This window comes from Eptesicus fuscus, chromosome 3 (genome assembly GCF_027574615.1).
Source record: "Eptesicus fuscus isolate TK198812 chromosome 3, DD_ASM_mEF_20220401, whole genome shotgun sequence".
Classification (NCBI taxonomy): Eukaryota; Metazoa; Chordata; class Mammalia; order Chiroptera; family Vespertilionidae; genus Eptesicus; species Eptesicus fuscus.
Window position 1 is genome coordinate 110,214,480 of NC_072475.1, and position 8,012 is coordinate 110,222,491.

At 45.6% G+C, this 8,012-nt stretch overlaps 1 pseudogene; it reads right to left on the minus strand.

The window, feature by feature from the left end:
• The window catches only part of LOC103303965 (argininosuccinate synthase-like), a 125,605-nt pseudogene extending 119,058 nt beyond the window's left edge, over positions 1–6,547 (minus strand).
• Positions 6,548–8,012: the final 1,465 nt, after the last annotated feature.

Sequence of the window (8,012 nt, forward strand, 5' to 3'; positions counted from 1 at the left end):
TTCTAGGAATATGTCGATTTCCTCTAGGTTGTCCAGTTTGTTGGAGTAGAGTTGTTCGTAGTATTTTGTAACAATCCTTTGTATTTCGTCGGGATCTGTTGTTATTTCACCTCTTTCATTTCTGATTTTGTTTATTTGGGTCCTCTCTCTTTGCTTCTTGGTGAGCCTGGCTAGAGGTCCATCAATCTTGTTTATCCTTTCAAAGAACCAGCTCTTGGTTTTGTTGATCTTTTGTATTGTTTCTTTGGTCTCTATGTCGTTTATCTCTGCTCTGATCTTTATTATTTCTTTCCTTCTGCTTACACTGGGCTTATCTTGTTGCTCTCTCTCTAACTCTTTGAGTTGTTGGGTTAGGTAATGTATTACCATTGTTTCTTGTTTTTTGCAGTAGGCTTGTAGAGCTATGAACTTCCCTCTCAGGACTGCTTTCGCTGTGTCCCATAGATTTTGGATTGTTGTGTTTTCATTGTCGTTTGTTGCCATGGTGTTTTTTATTTCTTCCTTGATGTCTTTGGTAACCCAGTCATGGTTTAATAGCATGCTGTTTAGTATCCAAGTGTTTGATTTCTTTGGGTTGTTTTTATTGTAGTTGATTTCCAGTTTTATGCCACTGTGATCTGAGAAGATACTTGATATGATTTCTATCTTCTTGAATTTGGAGAGACTTTGCCTATGTCCTAACATATGGTCTATCTTTGAAAATGACCCATGTGCACTTGAGAAGAATGTATATTCTGTGGCTTTGGGGTGAAATGTTCTGAAGATGTCGATTAATTCCATCTGGTCTAGTGAGTCATTTAGGTTTGATGTTTCTTTGCTGATTTTTTGTTTAGAGGATTTGTCCAATGGTGATAGTGGGGTATTGAAGTCTCCTACTATGATTGTATTACTGTCAATCTCTCCTTTGATATCTTCCAGGAGTTTTTTAATGTATCTTGGTGCTCCTGTATTGGGTGCATATATGTTTACCAGAGTTATTTCTTCTTGTTGGATTTCTCCCTTTAGTATTATGAAGTGGCCTTCATTATCTCTTGTTATGTCCTTCACTTTGAGATCTAATTTGTCAGATATAAGTATTGCAACCCCCGCTTTTTTTTCATTTCCATTTGCCTGGAAAACCTTTTTCCATCCCTTTACTCTCAGTCTGTATGCATCCTTTTTTTTGAGGTGGGTTTCCTGTAGACAGCAGATATCTGGGTTTTGTTGTCTTATCCAGTCTGTTACCCTGTGTCTTTTGATTGGGGCATTCAATCCATTTACATTTAAAGTTATTATTGATAGGTACTTGTTTGACGCCATTTTTATTCTTTACCCCTGTGTTCCTTCTTTGCTTCCTATTTCTTTCTTTCTTTTTTTTTTTTACAGCAGACCCTTTAGTATTTCTTGCATTGCTGGTTTGGTGGTGATAAACTCCCTTAGTCCTTTTTTGTCTGTGAAGCTCCTGATTTCACCTTCAATTTTGATTGATAGCCTTGCTGGGTACAGTATTCTTGGATTTAGACCCTTCCTTTGCATGACTTGGTATATTTCATTCCATTCCCTTCTGGCCTGATGAGTTTCTGTTGAGAAATCAGTTGCTAGTCTGATGGGGGTTCCTTTGTATGTAACTGTCTGTCTCTCTCTGGCCGCTTGTAAGATTCTTACTTTGTCGTTGGTGTTTGCCAACTTAACTATAATGTGCCTTGGCGTCGGTCTTTTGGGGTTCATTTTGCTTGGAACTCTGTGAGCTTCTTGGATTTGTGTGGGTTTTTTCTTCCCTATATCAGGGAAGTTTTCTGTTATTATTTCTTCAAACAGGTTTTCTATTCCTTGCTCAGTTTCCTTTCCTTCTGGCACCCCTATTATCCTGATGTTGTTTTGTTTTGTATTGTCCCGAAGTTCCCTTACGCTCTCCTCAATCTTTCTAATTTTTGTTTCTAGAAGCTGTTGTAATTGGGTATTTTTTTCCATCTTGTCTTCTAGCTCACTTATGCGGTCCTCTGCTTCATCTAGTCTACTCTTGATGCTTTCTATTGAGTTCTTTACAGCAGCGATGTCATTTTTCATTTCTTCTTGGTTCTTCTTCATTTCTTCTTGGTTCTTACTCATATTGTCGAATTTGTCTTCCATCCTTTTCAGCCATTTTATGACCATTTCTCTGAATTCTTTCTCTGATAGGTTGTTTGCCTCTAAATCGTTTACTTCCTTTTCTGGTGATGCCTGCTTCTCTTTCCTGTGGGGACTGTTTCTTTGTCTCCTCATGGTCTCTCTTCTCCGGATGTCTGGTTATATAGATTTCTCTCTCTGGCGTTGATTTAAAGGTATAAAATACAACACAACCAGGCACAACAGACAAGGCACTGAACAGAATTGTATTCACGATATTAATAACCTCCAATAAAGGTAACCACCAGAGAAAGACAAATTAGGGAATAGGAGTGGAAGAGGGAGAGTAAAAAGAAAGAACAACAACGAAAAAAAAAACACAAAAAACAAAGAGTGTGAATCTGAACTTGGGAAAAGAGCATAAAGAAAGAAAAGAAAAAGAAATAACAGAGAAGAAAAAGAAAAGAAAAAAAAGTAAGAGAGACAAGAATGATACTAAGAGAGAAAAGGGGAACAAACTATATATATGGGGAGTAAACTCCACTAGAACAACCACTATTCCCAGCAAATTCCAGCAACACGAGCCTGGAGATTAATACAAACTGCAACAGCAGCTAATATCAAGTGAGGCAAGGGAAAGCAAAAGTAAAAAACAAACAAAAACAAAGCAATCAAAAGAACCAACCAAACCAACAAAAAGAATAATCAAAACAATCTCATAAAAAAGCATAAAAATTCAATCTGATCAACATTCAAGCAAACAACAACAAAAGGCCCGAGAGAAAAATAATTTTTTTAAGGTAGTGTAGAGAGAGGTTTGTATGGATTTGGAGCAGGGGGTTGGGAATTAGATATATAAGTAGGGTGAAGTTTTAGCAGGGAGTAAACTGAAAAAGTAGGGAAAATCTAAAGCCAGAAAGGGTTAAGATAAACTGGGGACCAAGGGGGAAAGGTTAGGAGGAGAGTGATGGCATAATGTTAGCTTTGAGATAGGGTAAAGCGATTGTAAGGGAAAGATGCAAATCGAATGTAGGACACTAATCCAAAAATAAAAGAAAGAGAAAATCAAATGACATTAAAAAAAGAAAAAAAAAAGTAAAATAATAGTAATAATAGTGCTGATTGAAAATAAAAATGTAATAATTAAAAAGGTGAAAATCGAGTGAGGAAAAAGAAAAAAAATTAGTTTCTTAAGTAAAAGATGCAAAAAATGAAAATAAAAAATATGAGAATAAAAAATTTAAAAATTGAAAAAAGAATTAAAAATTAAAAAATAGGAGGACTAAAATGTGCAGTAGCGGCTGTCATTCACTTCCTCTATTATTCTGTTTGGTACGCCTTTTTCCCAGTCTGGGCGGTATTTCAGTTCAGCTTCATTCCAGGGCTCCTCAGTGTTGGAAGCCAGTCCTGCTTTTTAAGCCAGCCGTGTCTTAATTTCTCGTATTTATTTTTGATTACACCAGAGACAATTAGCGTTTCAGCCCCTGGGTGGCAGTGTTTCTGAATTGACTTCCGAGCCTCTCTAGCTCTTTTTTTTTTTTTTTCCCCTCTATGGCACTCACTACCGGTTTGTGGAGGTGTGCGCCTCAGAGCTGCCTCTCTGATGGTCACACGCAGCTCTGGTCCCAAGGTTCCGAAAAAACACCTTCCCCCTGCAGTCTTTCAGGGTTTCCACCTGGGTTTACCTCTGTATGGGGCTTAGCAATCAGAGTCGGAAAGAGCCCAAGTGTGCGGACCGTGGGTCTGTGCACCAGGCTGAGGAGCCTGCACTCCTTTGAAAATTCTTAGTCTGACCCTCCTCGTCAGATTAAAATGAGTTGCTTTCAAGAGGTCACTTCTGTTAGCAGCTCAGAAGACCCGCCTCCTCATTCACGGATCACGGCAGTTCCAACTGCCGCCGATTTTTCTAGGCACAGACCTCCCCAACTGCCGCCGATTTTTCTAGGCACAGACCTCCCGGCTCCTGCCGGTCCTGCGGCTGCCGCGCTTCCCTCACCCAGCGCTTCCCTCACCCACACGCTTCCCTCACCCAGCGCTTCCCTCACCCACCGCGGGGATTAGAAACCGCCCCTCATTTCAGGCGAAATCTGACCTTTCCGTGGTGCAGTGAAGAGTTTCTTTGAATCCGAATGTTTGCGCTGATAGGGGACCGGTGGTCTGGTGCTCCCAGCAGTTCAGTGTTTGCAGTTGTCGCGGAAAGTCAGGTTTCCACTAAAATCCTCCTTTCCTTGCAAGATGGCGAGGCGCCCGGCGAGCCCGCAGCTCCAGGAGGGGACCCAGCCCCTGTGGGTGCTGCGCGGTCAGAGGAACACTGCCCAGCACTCCCCCGCCTTCTCCTGGAGTTTAGCTGTCCCTTGGCTTGCCCACATACACTCCCTCTGCGAGCCTCTGCTGCTCCGACTCTCCGCCCCAGGAACAGACTCCAAACCCGACTCTATTCCGTCGCCATTTTTTCCCAAGATCAATTTTTAACAGGGAATAAAAGGAAAGGATAGAGAAAAACTAAAGCAGGAACAGGGTCAGAGAAACAGGTGAAAAAGGGAAAAAGTGAGGAAGAGAGTGTTGGCATAAAGAAAGATTGAGATATATTAAAATAATGCTAAAATAAAAATAGAATGTAGAACACTAATCCAAAAATAAAATAAAATAAATAAAAAATAAAATAAATAAAACTTCAAAAAGGTAAAATAATAGTAATAATAATAAAAATAAAAATCTATACTAATAATAGCCTAGGGTCTTATGATGGGATGGGATGACCAAATACCAGGAAGTGCATGGAGCACCTCTAGGTCCCTCCCCCCGACCGCCACCTCCCACCCTGCCCCCAGGCTCCCATCGCTGGATGGCCAATGGGGAACCAAGCGGAACCAGGCTGGTGGCAGTGGAGTGGGACTGGGGACTGGTGAGCAGGCAAAAGGCTGACCTCCTGGTCCCTCCCTGCAGCTGGCAGGCTCCAATCGATCCTCAGTTTCTTCTGAAAGGAACGTGGTGCCTCCACTGCACAGCCTCCTAGGATGTGGACTCACCACAGTGAAAGGCTCCAGAGTGGAGACTTCAACAAGGACTTTGGCACCTGCAGCAACCCTCAGCCTTCACTGCTGGGAGGTGGACAGAGAGCGTCAGCTTTAAAGCACAAACACCCTCCTCTGGAAAAACCGCCACCTCCCTACTCCACAGCTGCTCCCTGTCTGCAAGAAACTGTGCGTGCTTCTCCCTGTGGGATGGGCGGGGCCAGAGCCTGAGTTGAGGGGCTCTGCTATGGGGGAGGGGTGGAGCCAGGCGGCTGGGCCAGTGCAGGGATGGAGGAAGGAAGGGTGGGGCAGGAGCAAGGGGGCAGCCCTGGTTTAAATGATAGCTTTATCTCCATTTGTAACTGGAACAACTAAGCCATGAGGAGACAGAAGCGGCCCAGGAGGAAGGGGAGCAGCCCCTCCCACCAGCGCCCTCACACTCCGCCTGCCAGGCACCCTCAGAACTTCCCTGGTGCAGAACCAGGTGCTCATGGGAAGCTTAATGAGTGTCCCTGGGATTGTAAACACTCACTGTGCTGGGTGACATTGGGGGGTGGCCTGCCAGGGGGCATGGGCCAGGAAATCAGCTCCAGGCGCCACTTCACACTGGCCCACCTAGATGCAGGGAGGCGGGCTCAGGGCCTCCCTCCACAGCAAGGACCAGGCGATGTGGCTGACAGTCCAGGCTCAGCACCCCTGAAAGCAGCAGACTGGGACGCCCACACCTCTGGGTAAAGAGCCACACACAGCAGCACTCAGCTGCCCACCCGGTGTACACAGGGCTGGGAAGCGAAGCCGACCGGATGTGAACGGGTGGCCCTTCATCCCTAGCTGCCGCCTTCGGGCCCCTGATCCAGCCCCTCAGAGTCTCCGCCTGTTTGACCCTAAACCTGGAATAATGATACCAGTCTTGCAAGTTTGTGAGAAAGGTTAGAAATAAGGGATGCAAAGAACCCAGAACAACACATGTTCCTTGGTGGGAGTGGAACACATGAAGCCCATGTACCCGAGCAAACAGCACAAACACTCGTCGTCCCCACACCATGTGCTACCGCCTCTGAGTTCCCACGGCCCTACCTCAACAGTGCCTGGCTCCAGGGGAACTGCCTGCAGGCACCCACCGCTGGGTGGGGTAGGCCAGTCCACTCTGTGCCTCACTGACTTACCTGCACAATCATGTAGCAATGCTGGATGACGGGCACTGAGAGCAGCTCCCACGTGGCAGAGAGAGCGCCCTCCTCCTCAATCAGGGCCACGTTCAAACCACTGCTAAGACCAGCCTGGTCCTCACTCCTCAGCCATGCACTGAGCTGAGACCAGAGGGTAGCTGTGCTCACAGCTGAGCTCTTCACACTCTCACCAAGTCCCAGAGACTGGCACCTGCCACCCAGAGACAGGTAACCAACACCCAGAGACTGGCACCCAACACCCTTGAGACTGGCACCCATGAGAGCTGAGCTGTTCTCCTGGCTCCCCCAGCATTGCATTAATTTGCCTAATATCCATTAAGAGCTTTAGAGGTTCACTCAGTAGAAAAGGAAAGCAACTCAAACTAAACTAAACAAACAAAATAGTCATTGTATGCCCAGAAAAGCATCCTTTTTAAACCTGTGCTCCCTTTCAGATGCTGCTGTCCACATGGAGCTAGGTAAAATGTTCTCAGCGCCCTTCTATTGACCCCCTCAGGAAACATTTCTGGAGCCCACGGGGTGTCAGCCCCAAGCCAGGCCCTACAGAGAAACATGGGGAGGTCCTCCCTGTCTCTGAGGAGCTCTCCCTGTGGTCAGAGCAGAGCCGAGGACAGGACAATGCATCTGTCCTGTGTGCACCGAGATAGAAAACAACCAGATGCAAACCATGTTTAATCTAAAACGCACTCCTGCTGGGACACCCAACACTCCCATGAGGACACCCCACATGCTCCTGCCAGGACACCCCATGAGCTGCCACTAGATTAAAGTCAAAAACCATGGCAGCGTGCACACTCCCCACTTCTGAGTCTAGAATTGGAAGACATTCAGCTCTCCAGACACCATCTATGATAATAAAAGCATTATATGCTAATTAGACCAGATAGCCAAACAAACTTTCGGACATCATTCTGGATGTCCTTCCAGACGAAGCTGCTGCAGCAGGGGCTGAGGCAGAGGCAGTTAGGGGCAATCAGGCAGAAAGGTGAGTGGTTAGGGGTGATCAGGCAGACAAGTGAGTAGTTAGGGGCGATCAGGCAGGCAGGCGAGGAGTTAGGAGCCAGAGGTCCCGGATTGTAAGAGAGATGTCCAACTGCCAGCAGTCGGACATCCCCCGAGTGGTCCCAGATTGTGAGAGGGTACAGGCCCTCCCTCTGCCCCTGTGCATTAATTCTATGCACTGGGCCTCTAGTATAATAAAAAAGTAAAATAAAGTGAGAAAAAAAAATTAGTTTCTTAAGTAAAAGATAAAAAATAAAAAAGTGAAGTAGTGGAGGTTGTTTGCTTCAGGTGGGCTTCAATGACCCATGGGGGCTGGTTTAAGACCCCTCTCTACTATTCTGCCTGGCATGTTTGTTTCCTGTCAGGTAGTCAGCACAGTGTTGAAATTCCCTGCAATCCACCACTCCTCTGTGTCATAAGCCACAACCTTGTTTTCAAGCAGGCAGGATCTCTCTGTTCACATTGTTTCTCTGGCTGCCTTTAGTTGTATTTACACAAGTGTCTGTTTCTGAAATAGCCCGTGGGTGGCGGTGTTTCTGTATTAGTTTCAGGGACCAAATGGCCCCTAACCCAGTGATTAGACTCTTCTTTCCCTGCCACACTTAAGACTGGGTTGGAGGGACAGACTGTCCCAGAGCTGGTTTCCTGCTTATCTATACCTATTCTGATCCCCAGTTTCCACAAAAACAACTTTCCCCTGCAGTCTCAGTGAGTGTTTTTA